Source organism: Tachysurus vachellii, chromosome 6 (genome assembly GCF_030014155.1).
Source record: "Tachysurus vachellii isolate PV-2020 chromosome 6, HZAU_Pvac_v1, whole genome shotgun sequence".
Taxonomy (NCBI): domain Eukaryota; kingdom Metazoa; phylum Chordata; class Actinopteri; order Siluriformes; family Bagridae; genus Tachysurus; species Tachysurus vachellii.
Genome location: NC_083465.1, coordinates 2130973 through 2143561, shown reverse-complemented (window position 1 = coordinate 2143561; position 12589 = coordinate 2130973). Strand labels below are relative to the sequence as shown.

At 36.7% G+C, this 12589-nt stretch overlaps 1 protein-coding gene across 1 annotated transcript in view; it reads left to right on the top strand.

The window, feature by feature from the left end:
- LOC132846622 (pro-neuregulin-3, membrane-bound isoform) overlaps positions 1–12589 on the top strand; it is a 270076-nt gene that overhangs the window by 240780 nt on the left and 16707 nt on the right. The gene's annotated exons all lie outside the window — the stretch shown is intronic.

Here is a 12589-nt window from a genome sequence, read left to right as displayed (position 1 = left end):
GATATAAAGTATATAGATGTCTGGGGACCTTCTTATGAGCACCTGGAAACCTGTTAATCAATCAATCAATCAATCAATCAACCAACTACCTTCTATTCCTCAATGCAGCTGCTTCGTGAACCTCCCCAGAGAATCTCTAAAATAGATTTTTAAAGTTTCCAGGAGATCTCTTAAATTATTTCTTGCCTAAACCACGTTCAAGGAAATCGACGTGACCATAAAAGACTCACGTTTCCACCGGCTTCAGGAGCGTATGGTAAAATGTTCACCTGAAACAAACTCTGACAATCTCCTCCTCAGTCCAGCTGCACCAGTCTGTTTATGACAGGAATTATTTATTAGATATGAAATCCACCGTCTTATGGATCCGCATAAAAAACGGTGGATCGGATATCAAGGGAAAAAAAACAGAACGAATCCGATCTGATCCTGGATGAAATACCCTGAAATAAATCCCGCAGAATTAACACCATAAATCAGGTTAACATGGATTTGTTGTTTTAGAAACTTTTTTTCTTTTTAGGTTGGTAAAGGGATAAAAATAAACACTTATTATACACTTATTAAAACATTTTTTTTTCTTATTTTTTTAAAGTGAAGTTAATATTTCAACGAAAGAAATAATGAGATCCTAGATTTTTATTTAAAGAAAAAATACTGGATAATAGTCAAAGATTTAGGGGAAAAAAGTTTTAAAAATGCTGCTTTAGAAATATAAAATTAAGTATACATTTAAATAAAAGCAATAAATATAGTTATAGTATTTTAAATTAATTAAAATTAATTAAATATATATAATATATATACGTGGCCTCCGTCTGGCACTAATTAATATAAATCCAAGCTGATTCAAGCTTTCACAGCTCTCTCTAAATTAAACAACTTCTGTGAAAAGTTTCAGTTTAAACCCATTACTGATACGAACCCAGAGCTTTGTACTGTAGAAGTCTGAGATAAAACTGTAAGGACAGAAATTCAGCTGTAATGATAAAAGCATCAGTAGAACTATCCATCTATGCTAATCTCCCTTATGTCCTAGAGAAAAAAGCCCAACAATCTGGAAGTTTCTCCCACTGTAACGTCAGCGCTGATATCTTAGCTTCGTAATCGGTTGCATTTGGAGTTTAGCATTGTCTAACGTTCTAATTAAAACGCCGCTCTTCCACATGCTGATTACATGGCGTGAAGTGTTTCGCTTGATTTGCTCCCATTGCGGCGCACTGATAAGAACGCCGTGTTCGTCTGTTTGCTTTAACAAGTTTACGGAGGACAAATGCCAACGCACGTGCTTGTGGAACACCATACCTGTTATGCTAAACTGAGAGGCAAATTTCTTAAGCTTGAATAGCCAATCATCACTCAATTGCCTCAAAGAGAGTCTAATCACGTTCAATCAATGTTTCCTTCCCCTCAAATGTCACTGTTTTGTTCTCTGAATGGATGGGAGATTTCTTCAGATTCATATTCAAGCCACAGGCCGGTGACTTGAGCAGAAAAGCCCGACTCGAGGCATCAGGACTTCCGGAAGAGACGTTTGTCCAGACCCGACACTTCAGACCTCTAGGGTTCGGTCGGTTTGTGCATATGAGGGCAAGAGAGAGAGAGCTAGAGAGAGAGAGAAAGAGAGAGAGAGAGAGAGAGAGAGAGAGTTCCTTTTCACGGAAATCTTCACGAGACAGAAACTGAAAAAACATTAAAGACTGGGTTCATTGTGGAATTTCTGGAAGAAGACTTTTATAATGACATTTAGTGAAGGAGTCTCTGGTGTCGGTGTGTTTTCACCACTAAAGTTTCCCAGTAATAATTATTTGTCCACAAATGCTAATGAGTTTATAACAGTAGTAGTAAAGTAACCTGGATGTTTCATGGTATTAAACTACATAGTAACATAGTCACTATAAAAAGATAAAAACATTTTTTTAATTAATTTCACAAGATTTCATATGCACATTAATCATGACAATAAACCATTGAACCCTGTGTACTTAACCTGACCTCGGACCTGTGAGACAGGTTATTACTCTGTCCATTAAACTGTTAGACAGTTAGCAGTCAATAATTGCATTATTTTCCACCATCCTTATTGTTAAAACTTCCAGTGAACAGAATTTTTATAACCAGGACTCACACAGGTCTCAGCCTCAGTACTGTATTCTTATCTATAAATATTTGTCTTTTTCAGTCTGCTTGTTTAAGTCTAGCTGCAGAATTTATTTAATAATACAGGGAGTGCAGAATTATTAGGCAAATGAGTATTTTGACCACATCATCCTCTTTATGCATGTTGTCTTACTCCAAGCTGTATAGGCTCGAAAGCCTACAAACAATTAAGCATATTAGGTGATGTGCATCTCTGTAATGAGAAGGGGTGTGGTCTAATGACATCTACACCCTATATCAGGTGTGCATAATTATTAGGCAACTTCCTTTCCTTTGGCAAAATGGGTCAAAAGAAGGACTTGACAGGCTCCGAAAAGTCAAAAATAGTGAGATATCTTGCAGAGGGATGCAGCACTCTTAAAATTGCCAAGCTTCTGAAGCGTGATCATCGAACAATCAAGCGTTTCATTCAAAATAGTCAACAGGGTCGCAAGAAGCGTGTGGAAAAACCAAGGCGCAAAATAACTGCCCATGAACTGAGAAAAGTCAAGCGTGCAGCTGCCAAGATGCCACTTGCCACCAGTTTTGCCATATTTCAGAGCTGCAACATCACTGGAGTGCCCAAAAGCACAAGGTGTGCAATACTCAGAGACATGGCCAAGGTAAGAAAGGCTGAAAAACGACCACCACTGAACAAGACACACAAGCTGAAACGTCAAGACTGGGCCAAGAAATATCTGAAGACTGATTTTTCTAAGGTTTTATGGACTGATGAAATGAGAGTGAGTCTTGATGGGCCAGATGGATGGGCTCGTGGCTGGATCGGTAAAGGGCAGAGAGCTCCAGTCCGACTGAGACGCCAGCAAGGTGGAGGTGGAGTACTGGTTTGGGCTGGTATCATCAAAGATGAGCTTGTGGGGCCTTTTCGGGTTGAGGATGGGGTCAAGCTCAACTCCCAGTCCTACTGCCAGTTTCTGGAAGACACCTTCTTCAAGCAGTGGTACAGGAAGAAGTCTGCATCCTTCAAGAAAAACATGATTTTCATGCAGGACAATGCTCCATCACACGCGTCCAAGTACTCCACAGCGTGGCTGGCAAGAAAGGGTCTAAAAGAAGAAAAACTAATGACATGGCCTCCTTGTTCACCTGATCTGAACCCCATAGAGAACCTGTGGTCCATCATCAAATGTGAGATTTACAAGGAGGGAAAACAGTACACCTCTCTGAAGAGTGTCTGGGAGGCTGTGGTTGCTGCTGCACGCAATGTTGACGGTGAACAGATCAAAACACTGACAGAATCCATGGATGGCAGGCTTTTGAGTGTCCTTGCAAAGAAAGGTGGCTATATTGGTCACTGATTTGTTTTTGTTTTGTTTTTGAATGTCAGAAATGTATATTAGTGAATGTTGAGATGTAATATTGGTTTCACTGGTGAAAATAAATAATTGAAATGGGTATATATTTGTTTTTTGTTAAGTTGCCTAATAATTATGCACAGTAATAGTCACCTGCACACACAGATCTTCCAAAAATATTCAGCTTTGATTCAGCTGAATATTTTTACTTCCAAAAATATCCAGCTTTGCTATTAATGAGTTTTTTGGGTTCATTGAGAACATGGTTGTTGTTCAATAATAAAATTAATCCTCAAAAATACAACTTCCCTAATAATTCTGCACTCCCTGTAGTCTCGACTTTTTACTAGGAAAAAAACACAACCTGTTTTATCTGTGTGTATTCTCTAATTCTTATTTATTTATTTATTTATTTTTGCCCTTACTAGCAAGTCCTTGTTTTAAACAGCGCAGACAAAACACGACTGGAAAATTTATTTTAGAAAAACTCTGGGAACTAAATGATAGAAAATAAAGAAAAGATGCGAGTGTGGATTCTGAATATGGTGAAGGCAAACATTTTACCAGAATTCACCGCCCCATAATCCTCAGGGATATTTATATGCAGTTTCTCACAAGATATTGGGAAGATATTTCTTCAGCATATTTGTCAGGAGTCTCAATTGTCAGAACTTTTCGTATGTTAATTTCAACATAACTTTTAAATATAATATTAAAATCTGTAATCTGCATATTATCTAACATGTTGTTTCTACAGCAACAGCTATATATATATATATATATATATATATATATATATATATATATATATATATATATATATATATATCGACAGTTGGCGCTCCGTATTAAAGGTGCAGGATGTTTGAAAAATACTTCAGAAAACTGAGTCGGGCCGACTAACAAAACAAACGTGTAGCCAATGAGCATAAAGGGGCGTGTCTTCTCAATATGTGGCAGAGAGAGTGTTACAGTAAGTGCGCATGTCTGACATCACCAGAAAGCGACTGAAACATTGACATGGCGGATACCTGCCGTTACCTCTGCCTCGCGTACTAGGTGTTGAATGTCGTACTCCGCGTGACACGGAGCTAAACCTTTCACGGTACAACACACAGTACTACAAAAACACTGTGTATTACCATAGTATTACTCATTGTGTTCATTTACTGATAAAAATATCCCCTCGGTCAGCCGCCCCAGCAGGTTCCGCCATAATAGTTGCCTGGGTTGCGTATGTATGTGTAAGGCGGTGCTATCAAAACAGAAGTGACACCCATTTGGGTTAGGGGCGTGTTTGTTTTGATGATTTCAAATGTCAACATTGGCTTTCAAACATCGTGCACTGCACCTTTAACTGATGTGAAGTTTTCTCTGAAGAGATTTTTATTTAGCGTCAGCATCGGAGGTAAAAAAAAATCAACGCATTCTCCGTGAATTACTGATGTAACCTTTGACCTAAAGTGACCAACTCCGACTACAACACTAAACAGAACTGTTTCCAGTATTATTATCCTCCTGTTCACTACAGCATATAAAATCTCCTGAGTAATGTGTGCATTATCTACAGACCGCGACAGTATAAACACCTCCTATTCCCTTGCCTAGCAACTCATTCATAAAGCCGTCCACAGCGTTTATGTCTCTAGACGTCCGTCATAACTCCATAAAATCAGAATTTAAAATGCAGACACTTTTATGAACTGACCTTGCTCCCATCCAAATGCCATCCAGTACAGAGCGTGGGTACTGTATTTATGCCTTAAATGTCAGCGAGCATCAGAGCAGCGAATAAATACAGAATTTGGGAAAAAATTATAGTTTTAAAAAAAAAAAAACATGCCATGACTAATATCATTAATGGGGTCTTCATCCTTTAGAGATAAACGGCTAGTGATACAAATCAGGAGTGACTTTTTGAACAGTGACATCTCCAGTCAGGGCAATGGCTTGTTTATTTATTTATTTATTATTATTATTTTTTTTCCAAAAAAGGCAGAAGGTCTGAAAAAGATCTAGACAGATGGCATTTTGGAATCTGCGTGGCGTTATGGTAATACGCCGCTGAACCGTTGGAGTTCGATTTAAACATGGAAAAGTGTCGCAAAGTTGAGAAGTTAAAAAAAAAATTGTGTCTCGTGTCATTTAGTGATATTATAGAGATAGGGACCTCCGATTGGTCAGAAATTTCTGTTTCTAATTCTGCCAGTAAACTCAAACGGCTCCTTCTCAGAGCGACAGCGTACACAGCAAAGGATAGAGGAGCCTTTCAAGCTGCTATAATGAAAGTGACAGCCTTGGTTTAGGAAATTTCCAGCTGTAATTTAAGCTGATTTGTTTTAAATACAGCTTGATATTCTTCAACAAACTGGTGCAGGAAATTAGTGTATACTTTCATACATACAGAGAATTAAATATAGAGTATTTGGGCGTGTCCAGAGGGCGGAGTTAGTGCTATTTGGTTTTATTTTGACTACATTCACAAGAAATTTTTCCAATCTAATTTGAAAGTTTTAAAACAGTCTTAGTCTTGGCGGTTTGTAACAATTCTGGTTATATGTAAGTGTAGAAAGTTTGATGTCAGGCTTTAGGGGGTTCATATTCATAACTTTTCCTATCACATTGTGATTTCGACTTATTTATTTATTTATTTATTTATTTATTTATTTATTTATTTATTTATTTATTTATTTTTGTCTCACACCTGTTTTTTGATTTTTTTCCCATAAAATCTAGCTTTATTTCCGCTTCATGTTCCTCTGCTCCTCTGTGTTAAGGGTCCTGAATTGACAGCAGCTGTATAATTGGGAACAGAAGGTCTGAGGAGTCCGAAATTTTATAAAGTTCACTCTGTGTGTCTCTGAGTTAAAAGCGTATAATGCTGAACTTCAGAAGTCTGCCCCGAGGACGTCAATCACTTTTAATCATCACCGTAACACTGTGAGGTACGGAATGCCAGAAAGAGCAATCAGATAAGACTAGAGGTGACCTCTGTGTGTGTGTGTGTGTGTGTGTGTGTGTGTGTGTGTGATTTCATTTTCAGTATTTCTCAGATTTGATAAGGAAAAACTTCAGAGGCAATCTATAAACAAATAAATCTGACATTTATGGCTGCAGAGTTGGAGCTCATGGTGTCTAACGATGGCACTCTATGTCTTCTTCCTCTTGTTAACAAACCTCCAGACTTCCTGTGTGCCGTCCAACTAAAATTCAGGCAGGTTTTCATTTGAAGGATTTTAGTGGGGAGAAAAACAAATCATTAAACTGTTGGGAAAGAAAAATACCTTTGAGGAAAAACAGTGAACTACTGAAATTATTATTATTACTAGTGGTAGTATGAGAAGTACAGTAGTAGTTGTACTAGTATTATTAGTAGTTTGTTTATTAGTAGTAGTAGCAGTAGCCTTGGTATTATTAATTAATTAATATCATTAATTGTAGTAGTCAAAATAATAGTTTTAGTCAGTAGTAGTAGCACTATTCATAGTATTATTAGTAGTAATAGTAGTAATGTAATGTGGTAGTTCTAGTAGAACTAGTTGCAGTAGTAGTCAGTAGTAGCAGTACTAGTCGGACTTGTATTAATAGCAGTAGTAGTAGTTGTTGTAGTGGTCAGCAATATAAGTAGTTTGTAATAATAGTCAGTAGTAGTAGTAGAAGTTGGAGTAGCAGCACCTAGTCTAACCTGTAGTAGTAGTATTAGTATCAGCACTAGTCAGCAATATTAGTAGTTAGTAAAAGTAGTCGTAATAGTAATAGTAGTAGTATTTGTCATAGAAATATTAGTAGTCAGTAGTAGTAGTATTCATTGTAATAGTCATAGTAATAGTCAGTAGAACTAGTCCTTGTTGTATTAGTAGTAGTAGTAGTTACCAATAGTATTATTAGTAGTTATAGTCTTAATTATAGTAGTAGTCAGTGGTAGCACTGGTCATAGGACTAATCATAGTAGTTATCAGTAGTAGTAGTCATACTTGTAGTAGTAGTAATAGTAATACTCTCTAGACTATGACTAGCTATACTGTACTCGTAGTAGTCGCTGCAGTAGTCTGTAGTATTAGTTAGTATTAGTAGTCAGTAGTAGTAGTATTAGTACTAGTTGTAATAGTTTTAGTACTAGCTATAGTTGTATAGTAGTAGTGGTTGTATTAGTAGTCAGCAGTAGTAGAAATAGTCATAGTTGTATTAGTAGTGGTAGTTACTAATAGCCAGTGGTAGTACTAGTAGTAGGATTAGTCATAGTAGTTATCAGTAGTAAAAGTCATACAGTACTTATAGCAGCATTATTAGTAATATACTCTAGACTATGACTAGCTATACGTGTAGTAGTCAGTAGTATTGTAGTAGTTAGTAATAGGAGTCTCTTGAAGTCCACAGCTAAGTGGCCTGTTTGTATTGGATCGCGATCTGCTAATGCTAACAACTATTAACGAGATACAACAGTCATCTGAAGACAAAGAAGTGAAAATGTGTGACGTTGTCACTGGCATTATGCAGCGCAACTTTGTCCCACATGACATAAACATGCCACAAGTCTCTTCTTTCTCTGTCTTGGGTTTCTGCGTTCCTGACAAGTTAATGAACCACACGCAGTCCTGTAATCGCTCCTGCTGTTTTGCTTCAATTATCGATCTACAGGATTCATGACATCCTTCTCCATCACAGGGACAAAAAAACCCACAATCCCAAACAGTCAGTCATCACAAGGGACGCCATTTAGTTTGACCACCATCCATTTCTGAAAGCTGACAGCTAGCGTGGATGCCACTGTGCATGAAAATAACCTTCACATGTTGCCTCAGAGAATCTCTGCATGACTTAATTTGATTCCATTAACATCTGACCAGAGCTGACAAAGTCTAGATTGATAGCGAGGTATGGCTGCAGTGTGAGTCTGTGTATAAGTGCAGAGTGTAGTTAAAAACAAAAAAAACCCGAGCCATGAAAGAAGACAAGACGTTCGGTCTACACTAGTCATAAACATGTAATGATTTTTTTTTCAAATGACCTCTGACAACCATCTCTCTCTCTCTCTCTCTCTCTCTCTCTCTCTGATTCTGAGTCCCTATTTCTCTCTGTTTCTGTTTTTGTGTCTCTCTCTCTTTCTCGCAACCTCTGTTTTTGTGCGAGTTCCTCTCTGTTTTTTCTCTCTTCTCCTGTGTTTGTGGCCCCATTTCTCTCTCTCTCTCTCTCTCTCTCTCTCTCTCTCTCTCTCTCTCTGTCTCTTTGTTTCTGTGTAAGTCTCTCTCTCTGTTTCTTTCTCTCTTTTTCTTTTTGTTAATGTGTCTTCCTCTCTTTCTCACCTCTCTCTCTCTCTCTCTCTCTCTCTCTCTCTCTCTCTCTCTCTCTCTCTCTTCTTTTGCCCATCCTTCAGTTATCATCACTTTACTCTACCACAGAGGCCACTTCACTCCCCCAATTTAAATCACTTCCAGTCTTCCTTGCACTGTGTGTGTGTGTTTTGTGTCACAGCTGTCAGAATCTCATGCTTTGTTCTGAACAACATTCCACTTTTTTGTGTAACATTTACAAACTATAAATAAAAGAAGAAGAAAAAGTTAGAGTCCAGCATTCCTGGTATTCTAAACCCACCAAAAGATCAACTCTGGGAATATGAGGTTATGGAAAAATAATCTGTGACTACATGTGATTTCATCAGCACACTGATCAACCATGTCTCACTTTTTTAATCCATTTCTAGTTACATTTAATGTTGTGGATTTATTTTTTATTCATTTCTAGTTACATTTCAGAGAAGAATTTTGCACTGTATACTGTATACTGTAGAAGCTGTAATCTGTCATCCCCTGGACCTTTGAATACTACGATGTCCTAAAGCTCTTTTTGGCCCGAGCGCATTAATATTTCTCCACCGTCATTCCAAAATGAATCAACAACCTCTGATGAATCGGAAAGTAGAGCTCTTAATTCCACCGAGGAGCTTCATTTCTCTTCACATCATCATTATGCATTGCAGCTCTGCTTCATTTTTGCTCCCCTTTCCACATCATATAATTAACCAACTGTAATTAACTAATGATCAACATAGTGGAGACGATCATTTAGAAGAACAGGGTTGCCTTTTTTTTTACTCAGGAAAAGATTTAAAGGTAATAAAGCATTAAGAATTTGAACTTTTAATTCAGTGAGAGAAAAGACTGAAAGGAAAAAATTCAAATAAAAAAAAAAATTGAGATGTAAGAGAGAAATCAGCTTCAGGGTTTTTTTTATAGAGGATATGGATGAAGAGAAGGGATATTTCTGGAGGGATGGAAAGCTGATAATATATTTTAAAAAGGAGAGTCTTTACTCAAGACTTCAGCAGATAGAAAGTGGTTTTGAATCTGAAGTTAAATTAAAAATAATATATATATATTTTATATAAAAAAATATATATATATATTTTTTTTTATTTATTTTTTTTTTCTGCAGTCTCCTGAGCACAGGGGGATTAATACAGAGTTGATTCAGATTAAATACAAATAGCAGCTACAGCCATAACATACTGGAACAAAAGATAAGTGTAGTTTTGACTTTTCTCTGCGCATAAATCTAGGGTTTTGTGGATTTTTTTATTTATTTTTTTAACAGGATGTTTACATAATCTCATGTAAAACTCTGAAAAAATGTTAAAATTTTCACAAATATTTAAAAATCGAACTCTCGATTCTTGATCAAATTTCATCGAATTCTTGAATGCTGCTTAGATCAAAGGTCTGATGTGATGCATTTTTTACTAATGAAAACAAATGCGTTTATTCTAAAGGTCAGAATTCATAGATATATTTAACTATTGAAATCGTTTTGAAATTTAATTAAGGAGTAAATAATAATAATAATAATAATAATAATAATAATAACAATAATAAAAATAATAATAAAAACTATATGCTGATAATAATTGTTAAATTTTTCTTAATATATAAATAATTTCGCCAACATCTTCCTCGAACAATTTTCCAAACCTGTAAATTATAAGGATCGTGATGAAAGCATCTCTTTTGCTCGTGCTTGAAGCCTCATCAAGCTGCTGCTATAAAAAAACAAAAAAAAAAAGTAAAAAATGAACCGTCTGTAACAGAGTCACGAAAGAGGTGAGGTATGATCTAGTTAAAATCGACCAGCCGCTGAAACACAATCAGCACATATCGATTAAACGCATGCAGATTCCAATCTTCAGCGTTCAGTGGTGAGCTTTTGGCTCTCTGACTGCATCGTCGTCTGACTCTTATCACAGGCTGGAGAAGAAAATTCAGCTCCCTGCGGCTGCATCTCAAAGAATCGATATGTGAAAGATTTGTGATTTGAAAATGAAATTAAAGTCAGTTTGTTACACTTAACCTTGACCTCTGTGTGTGCTATAATATTAGCATAACATTATGGAGTTTTTTTTATTTTTACGTGTAGTGCTAGTTATCTTGATTAAACTGTGAGGAATATCAGAGATGGGTTATTTCTGATGTAGCTTCTCTATGTTACTAGCTGTGTTGCTAAACTAGTTCCTGTGTGTTACCAGCTCTAATAAATTGCTTCTTTTCATGTTACTAGCAGTCATGGATTAGCTTCTGTATTTTGCTAGCTGTGTTGTAGAATTAGCTTCTGTATTTTGTTAGCTGTGGTGGATTCGCTTCTCTGTGTTACTACTGTAGCTGTGTTGATAAACTAGCTTCTGTAATTTACTAGATGTAATGAATTAGTAACTGTGTTTTACTAGCTGTGATGAATTACCTTTGTGTTTTACTAGCCATGCTGATCTAAACTGGCTTATGTATTTTAGCTTTGTTGCTAGGTGTGTTGTAGAATTAGCTTTTGTATTTTGTTAGTTGTGGTGGATTAGCTTCTCTGTGTTACTAGCTGTGTTGCTAAACAAGCTTATGTATTTTACTAGCTGTCTTGTGTAATTAGCTTCTGTATTTTGTTAGTTGTGGTGGATTAGCTTCTCTGTGTTACTAGCTGTGTTGCTAAACAAGCTTATGTATTTTACTAGCTGTCTTGTGTAATTAGCTTCTGTATTTTGTTAGTTGTGGTGGATTAGCTTCTGTGTGTTACTAGCTGTGTTGCTAAACAAGCTTATGTATTTTACTAGCTGTCTTGTGTAATTAGCTTCTGTATTTTGCTAGTCTCGTCATGTATCTTACTAGCTGTAATGAATTAGCAACTTTGTTTTACTAGCTGTGATGAATTACCTTTGTGTTTTACTAGCCATGATGATCTAAACTAGCTTATGTATTTTACTAGCTTTGTTGCTAAACTAGGTTCTGTATATGTGGGATGTGGTAGCTCAGTGTTTAAGGTGTTCGACTACTGATCGGAAGGTCACTGGTTCAAATCCCAGGTCCACCAAGTTGCCACTGCAGGGCCCCTGAGCAAGGCCCTTAACCCTCAATTGCTCAGGTGTATAAACTGAAACTAAGAAAAAAAATGTAAGTCACTCTGGATAAGAATGTCTGCTAAATTCTGTAAATGTATATTACCAGATATGATGGATTAGCATCTATAGTGGGAATTAGCGGGAAATCTGCCCAGTAGCACCTACTTCCATAGAATTTCTGTCCAATCCCAAACACACAAACTTTGTCCTGCTGGATTCATATCCAACTGCCCTTCTAAGGTGTGGGTGTGTGTGTGTGTGACGCAGACCTGTATTTAAGCTCTTCGGGTTAAATTGTAAGTAGTGCAGAATGTTACGCTTATTTATTAATTTTCACATTTATTGCACAGAATGAATCATTTTTCTGGTTAACAGCATAACCTAAAGATCACTGAACCCTGAAATGTAATTTGTGTCCTGTTTACGGCTGTTAAAAAGGCTGTTGCTGGTTGCCAAATAAACGGCTGTTGCTGGTTGCCAAATAAAAGAAAAGTTTCAGTTGTAACTAAATGGAATAGTCGAGTACTTCTTTTATTTACTGGCATTCTGTTAAAATAAACAAATACATTTTTAAAACATGTAAAAAATAACACAGACGCAACACTTAGTTCCTGAATTAGTGTCTGTCTGTTGTAGCTGACACAGTTATTTTTGAGAGAACTGTGTACGAGTGTGTGTGTGTGTACAGGAAGTATGAGGAACAATCCACAACCTCACGTCCTACATCTGTCTCTCCGTATACTTCCTCTCACACTGTGACCCG